This window comes from Anas acuta, chromosome 1, assembly GCF_963932015.1.
Source record: "Anas acuta chromosome 1, bAnaAcu1.1, whole genome shotgun sequence".
Classification (NCBI taxonomy): Eukaryota; Metazoa; Chordata; class Aves; order Anseriformes; family Anatidae; genus Anas; species Anas acuta.
The window spans coordinates 46,228,402-46,235,796 of NC_088979.1; the positions used below are offsets into that span (position 1 = coordinate 46,228,402).

At 38.8% G+C, this 7,395-nt stretch overlaps 1 non-coding gene across 1 annotated transcript; it reads right to left on the bottom strand.

Annotated features, from left to right (window-relative positions):
• Positions 1-434: 434 nt before the first annotated feature.
• LOC137850356 (U6 spliceosomal RNA) lies at positions 435-539 on the bottom strand. The gene has a single exon (XR_011092500.1). It is a non-coding gene; the product is annotated as a U6 spliceosomal RNA (small nuclear RNA).
• Positions 540-7,395: the final 6,856 nt, after the last annotated feature.

Consider the following 7,395-nt stretch of genomic DNA (forward strand, 5'->3'; position numbering starts at 1 on the left):
CCCCTCTGCCCTTCAGAACCGCCTCCCAAGGGATTCCACCAACTAGTGTCCTGAGCAGCCCAAAGTCAGCCCTCGAAAGTCCAATACAGCGGTTTTACTGGTTCCCTTCCTGGCCTCGCCAAGAATAGTGAACTCCACCATTTCGTGGTCGCTCTGCCCAAGACAGCTCCCGACAATCACATCCTCCACCAGTCCTTCTCTGTTTGTGAAGAGAAGGTCTAGCGGGGCACCACCCCTGGTAGGTTCACTAATCAGCTGCGTCAGGAAGCTATCTTCCACTTTCTCCAGAAACCTCCTAGACTGCTTTCTCTGGGCTGTGTTGTGCTTCCAGGATATGTCAGGGAAGTTGAAGTCCCCCACGAGTACAAGTGCTGAAGATTTCGCAACTTCTGTCAGCTGCCTGTAGAACTCCTCATCCGTCTCCTCATCCTGGAAAAAATATGGAACGCTTCACGAATTTGCGTGTCATCCTTGCGCAGGGGCCATGCTAATCTTCTCTGTATCGTTCCAATTTTAGTATATTGCTGCCGAAGCGAGCACAAGTTGATCATAGGTAGAAGGTGTACCTTCTGCTATGGCTGTCCTAAAGATCATAGGAAGATATAGATCTGGATTGAAACAGAGCATCATCAACTTTTCTTGTTTAAATAAAGCACCATAGACTTTCTGTAAATAAGAATTCATGCTTTTCCAGATGACTAATATATTTTGGCATGAGGTATGTACCTGGTCTGGCTAGGTTGTAGACAACTTTCCCCACAGAAGCCCATATAGTGCTGCACTTGTAGCTAGAACAGCACTGGTATCACACCAGTGGTTTGTCTGTTGTTGAGCAGCACTGACACAGTACCAAGACTCTCTCCAAACCTCCCAGAGCCAGTAGACTGGGAATGGGCAAGAGGCATGGGGGGCACATCACCAGGGCAGCTGACCTAAACCAACCAAAGTGATATTTCATATCGTATGTTGTAACACACAGCAATAAAAGGTGGGAAAGGGGAATTACAAGGGGAAGAGGGGAGAGGAAGATGGGGATGCTCTCATTATGCATACATTTGTTCTCCCAAACAACTGCTACATGTGTTGAGGTCCTAGTTCCCATGATGTGGCCAAATATCACTTCTTGATGGGAAATAGAGATTGTTTTCTCTCTTTCTCTGCTTCCACATGGTCTTTGTTTGTTTTTCTTTTTCTTGTCCCTTTAATTAACCATATCTCAACACACGAAACTTGTTCTTTCCCATCATAGTTTCTCATTCTTCCCTCCCTTTGATGGTGGGGTGGGGGGGTGGAAGTGAGACAGCACTTGTGGAGTTTAGCTGTCCATCAGGGTTAATGCGTTATTTTGTACTTTGTCATATTTTAAATTTCTGATGATGCTTCTGGAAGTTATCACACCATTTTGCCACAAAGAGAAACATAGAAGATTCTCTCTGAGAATCAGGAAACTTTTTTTTTTTTTTTTTTTTTATAGTGCAATAAGTATAGTCTCCCCACTCGGAGATCTTCAAAAGCCATCTGGATGTGGCCATGAACCACATGGCCTACGCCTTGTTTTTGCACAGGAGACAGACCACATGACCTCCAGAAGTACCTTCCAACCTCAACTGTTCTGTGATTCAGTCATGATGACATTGCTTACATTTATTTGTTTACAGTACTTAAAATCTGATTTACATGGTTGCCTTTATTACTCCACTGTCTTCTTGACTGCATGTCTTCCCCACCTTGGAATTCTGATTCATTCGTTACTAAATCTCTTAGACCGCTGGACTGACTTATACCAACAGATATGGGACTGCTTATTAACTGTAACAGGTATTTTCTTTGCTTCTGCATTGATAGATCAGAAACTCTGTTACACTTTCTAATCTTCTAGAAAAGATACACATTCAACACTGGAGTTTCCAGGCTAAAAGCAGAAAAACTAAACTTGCAACTTCTCTGGCTTTTGGATTTTTATCTTCTTACCCATGATTATATTAAAAACAGGTCAGAAAAATATTGCTATAAAATTGCATGTATCTGCACTGCCTAAAAAAATAGTCTGTGTTGACAAAGTCAGAGATTGACTTCTGCATTTGGGATACCTCCTGTTATGTTAGATGAACTCCATGCAAGGATTTTCTACAGCATACGAGGGCTTACAATAGGACCTAATCAATCTATCCCAATTTCAAGCAAAATATTACACATCCCTTACTGCAAACACAAAACCTCTGTTCACTGTGAATAATAAAAGGAGGGTAGAAGGACAAAACTGCACAATTTCCTAACCTCTGAAAATTGTATCTTTGTATTTTCTACTTTGATACAACAAAATAATTTAAATATATGAATCAGAACTATCAGCAGTAAATGTGTAGTTATAATGAACTGCATCAATGTTGTTTTCAGATTATTTTTAAATGGTGTAGGGGAAGGGAAGAAATAACTAAATAGATAGCTACGTTGAAGTTCATTACTTCTTTTTCCCCATAAAATTTATCTATGCCAGTTTTTAACCAAATGACCATTTTTAGTGTACACAATATTTATGACAGTCATGATTCACACTGGAATGAAATGATGTGGATGCAAAATTTTACTGATAATTACAGTCTTTCAGCATTATATATAAGCATCCATGCACAGCCACTGAGTAATTGTCAGCATTTCTGGGGGCTGTAATGTACATGAAGATTTATTAATGCTCATCAGAATTCTGACTCACTGTCTTTTATTCGTTGTGCTCTTTATGAATATGTTTATACAGATTTTTATAAACATTCCCGTCCACTGCTGTATATAAAAGTAGTAGGCAAGAATGAAAACCTTAGAAATCAGTGACCTATGTTTAGCATTGGTTAATATATTTTTGGTGTTTAATGAATGTAGTTAGTATGAAACCTGGTCATTTTTATGAGATGAACTATTATGGAAAGGATTTCACACTTTTCATTAAAATAGATGATCATACTTCATGCAGTTTAATGCATATACATGAAATTAGGATATGAATTATTTAAAATTTATTGGAAGGGTTCTCCATTTTAGAAGTTAATAATTGGTTCCCAGGTGAACAAACTGCTTGGCCAAGGACTGAATATTTTGTCCCAATAAGACATCTGAATTTTTGCTGAAGAAAATGGAGTTCATTCCTATTCCAAGTATTACTGTGCAAGCAAAATAATTTGCTGTTCCATTAATAAAGGAGTAATGATTGATAAGCTAATAAGAAAACTCCCTTTTGTATGCCAACTCAGCACACCATTAATGTAATTTTAATTTTCCATCTCCCTTAGAATTCATAAACATTTCAAAGTCATTCCTGCAATACATTTTCTTTCACCTTTGTACATCTCCATCACCCTTTGTCCCACAAAATCTTAGCATGCAAACACTAAATAATGCAACAGTATCTAACCTTCATTCCAATCACCTCTACCTTATTTAAAAGATACTATACTATTTTTCAAAAGCTAGGACATTTTTCTGCATTTCTTGTTCTAAAACAAGTCTGCAGTTATTCTACATATGTGTGTCATCAATTTATGTCTATAATCTTCTTTAAATGCATAATAAAATCTTCTACAATCATAACAAAATCAGTATCTGTTTTCCACCAAATACATAAATAACAAATGGTTTTCATTTCAAATATTTCTCCTTTTCAATATGAATAAATAGGTGACATTCATGAATTTTAGACAAACCCATTTTACTAGACTGAAATCTGAACATTAGCTAATTAGGACTACTTCACCCACAGTTGTCTTTAGAGAGACTATTTTTTATTTTTTTTTTCTTCTCTGTTTTAATCTTCCTCTTCTATATGGAGTGTTAACTATGGTCAGACATGGGATAGCATATTAGATAGGCTACCAGACTGTTTTAATTGAGCCCATTTATGTTTTCCTCTTTCCCAGTGAACAAACTGCTGACAAAAATAGTGTGTACCATCACTTCTTGTAGAAACTCTAACTTACACTTTGAGTGTAAAATATGTTTTACCTTCATTATGTGCCATGGTTCCGCTCGAGTGGGCAACCGAGCTCCACCACAGCTGCTCTCTCACTCTCCCTCCTCAAAGAGGAATGGGGAGAAAATATGTGAGAAGGGCTCAAGGACTGAGATAAGGACGAGAAAATCACGCAATAATTATTGTAACGGGCAAAATAGACTCAGCATAAGAAGATAGATAGTAAGATTTATTGCTCATTACTAACAAGCTAGAGAAGTGAGAAACAAAGGAAAGAAACCAAAAGCACCTTCCCCCCTCATCCACCCTCTTCCACCTCCTCCCACCGAGCAGCGCAGGGGAATGGGAGAATGGGGGTTATGGTCAGTCTACAGCACTTCTTCTCTGCCGCTCCTTCTCGGTCACTCTCGTCCCCTGTGCTGTGGTGTCCCACCCACGGGACGCAGTCCTTGATGAACTGATCTGGCGTGGGCTTCCCACAGGCAGCAGCTCTTCCAGAACTGCTTCAGATATGGGTCCGTACCACGGGGTCCATCTCTCAGGAGCAAACTGCTCCAGCCTGGCTCCCCTACGGGCAGCAGCTCCTGCCAGGTCACCTGCTCCTGCGTGGTCTCCTCTCCACGGGCTACAGGTCCTGCCTTGGATCTGCTCCGGCAGGGGTCTTCCACAGGCGGCAGCCTCCATCGGTGCAGGGCCACCTGCTCCACCGTGGTCTCCTCCATGGGCTGCAGCATGGAACTTTGCTCCACCGTGGTACTCCATGGGCTGCAGCGGGACATCCTGCTTCACCATGGTCCTCACCACAGGCCGCAGGGGACTTCTGCTCCGGCACCTGGAGCACCTCTCCCCCTCCTTCTACACTGACCTTGGTGCCGTTCCTCACTCCCTTCACTCTCCCAGCTGCTGTGTGTCACAGCGTTTTTTTTTTCCCTGTCTTAAATATGCTCTCACAGAGGCGCAAAACAACATCGCTTACTGGCTCAGCTCTGGAAAACAATGGGGCCGTTCCCAAACATTGGGCAGCTTCTAGATCTTTCTCACAGAAACCACCCGTATGGCCCGCTGCTACCAAAACCTTGCCATGTAAACCCACTACATTATGTTATATTCTAAGATGTTTTTTTCTCCAAACTAAATCAATATCAGAACTCTTAGATTCATCAGTAATGTAGTCTAGGTCTATGAAGGTTGACATAAAAAGACAGGAAGCTGAAAATCCTAATTTCCAATCAATTTCCTAAAAATGAAACGAATCACAGAAAACGTATATATGTGTTATTAAAGGAGGGGAAAAAAATTACCACCATCAAATATTTTTGCTTAATTGCAAATTTTGGCTTAGCAAAATCTGGCTCTGAAAATATGACTCTGGCTTGTTACTTTCTCTATCTAATTCAGCTTTCTAGTCTGGCATATCTGGACATTTGTCTTTTTGTCTGCCATTATCAAAGTTTCTGAAAGAGTCCTTGTATCACAATAGCTATGTCTAGTTCTTTTACTAGTTTCCTGCATAATGAAAGAATGTCTAACTGCAGTGCACGAATCTTGCAGAAGTATTCACTTATGGTCTGCAATCAAGGACTATACATAAACATAGTTATAATAAGTAACACATTTCCTACCTTACAGCTATTTTTTTTTTCTTTAGCACTTTCTTTTGAATAGACTGAATTACCCTAATCAGTGAAATAATTTTACTGTGAATCTAAATCTCTATATTATTTCAGTTTTCTCTGCCTGTTAACTAGGTCACGCTTTGGAATTTATTTATTTATTTATTTATTTATTTATTTATTTATTTATTTATTTATTTATCACATGTGAAATCACCTTATCTTTCTTGTCTTTAATATTTGTCATTGATATTCATTTCGAAGACTGGAAATGTGAAACAACAGTTTCACTAATAAATCATAGAAGCATAGAATCATAAGACTGAAAAGAAACCAATCATTAAGTTTGCCAAAGATCTCCAAGATCTAGTCCAACCATCGCCCTACCACCAATATTGCCCACTCAACAAGAAGGTATGTCTTCATATGCATATGGTGTTGGCACTTTTCCTCAGCAAATGTTTGTGAAAGAGGTTATGTTTCCTTTGTTTTCTATTCCCTGTTGATGTTTAATAAAAATACCGCAACACAGTATTAAAAATTACAAAGCATATACATATAATAGGATTATGATGATGATGATGATAATGATGATGATGATGATGATGATTATTATTATTATTATGATTTTCTTCTGTTTTCTTTTGGCATTATTCAAGACCTCTTACTGCAAGCAACACCACCAGATTTTTGATCAGCAAGCTGTAGCTATATTTCTTAAATTTATGTATTAGAATTTATAGTAGGAAATAAGTTTGACCACTGTCAACTGTTTATGAATTTAATTAATACTAGGTGAATTTAATTAATTTGTAGGGATTTCTGATAAAATGCCAGAATACATCTGAATACACTGTTCCTTATCTTGCAAAAGGTAGGATATTTATTTTACAAAAGAGAGAAAACTTGCTTTGCTGTACTAAGGTATGGAAAGTTAAACCAAAAAAGTTTTTAAATAATTTGTCTAAATCAGTTTAAAAAGCCTGTGGTAAAACTAGAAATAACTACAGTTTTGCGGTCCAGGTTTTGTAATCATTTACTCAATTAAATGGACTTTATAACACTCTATAGCTACTTTTATATACTATGCAAATATTAGGACCCAAGGGAATGGTATGAAGCTGCATCAGGAGAGATTGAGATAGGACATTAGGAAAAGATTGTATTGCCCAACACCAAGAGGGTAATTGGGCACTGGAAGAGACTTCCCAGGAAAGTGGTCAAAACAGCAAGCCTGCTCAAGTATGGCTTGATTTTTAGGTAGCCCTTTGTGGAGACAGGTGTTGGGATCGATATTTCTTGTGGGTCTCTTCCAGCTCAGGATATTCTGTAATTCTATGAACTCTGTTGTTTTTTTTTTTTTTTCCTTCTAGTTTAGATTTTTTTTTTCCTCACATAACATTTTCTATCATTGACTTCCCTGTTGAGCCAGGCTAGTCTTTTGTTTCAATTTCTTGACTTGTAGCATGCCTACTCTGTGATTTTAAAATGGGGTTGTTGAAAGGCAACCAGCTCTTGTACACCCGTAAGCCCTCTAGAACAGATTCTCCAGGGACACTGCTAACATCTCCCTGAGGAGCTTAATATTTGCTCTCTTAATGTCCTGGGTGGCAACTCTGCTGAACTTTTTCTCTCCTTACACTAAAATTTTTAAATTCTACTATTTCATGATCTCTGTGGCCAAGACAGACATCCCACCACATCTTCCACAAGGCCTTCTAAAACAACAGATTTAGGAGGACACCTTTCTGTTTGGCTCACTCTGTGCTTGTGACAGGAAGTCATCTTTGACATGATTTAGGAATTTTCCAGACTTGTTTG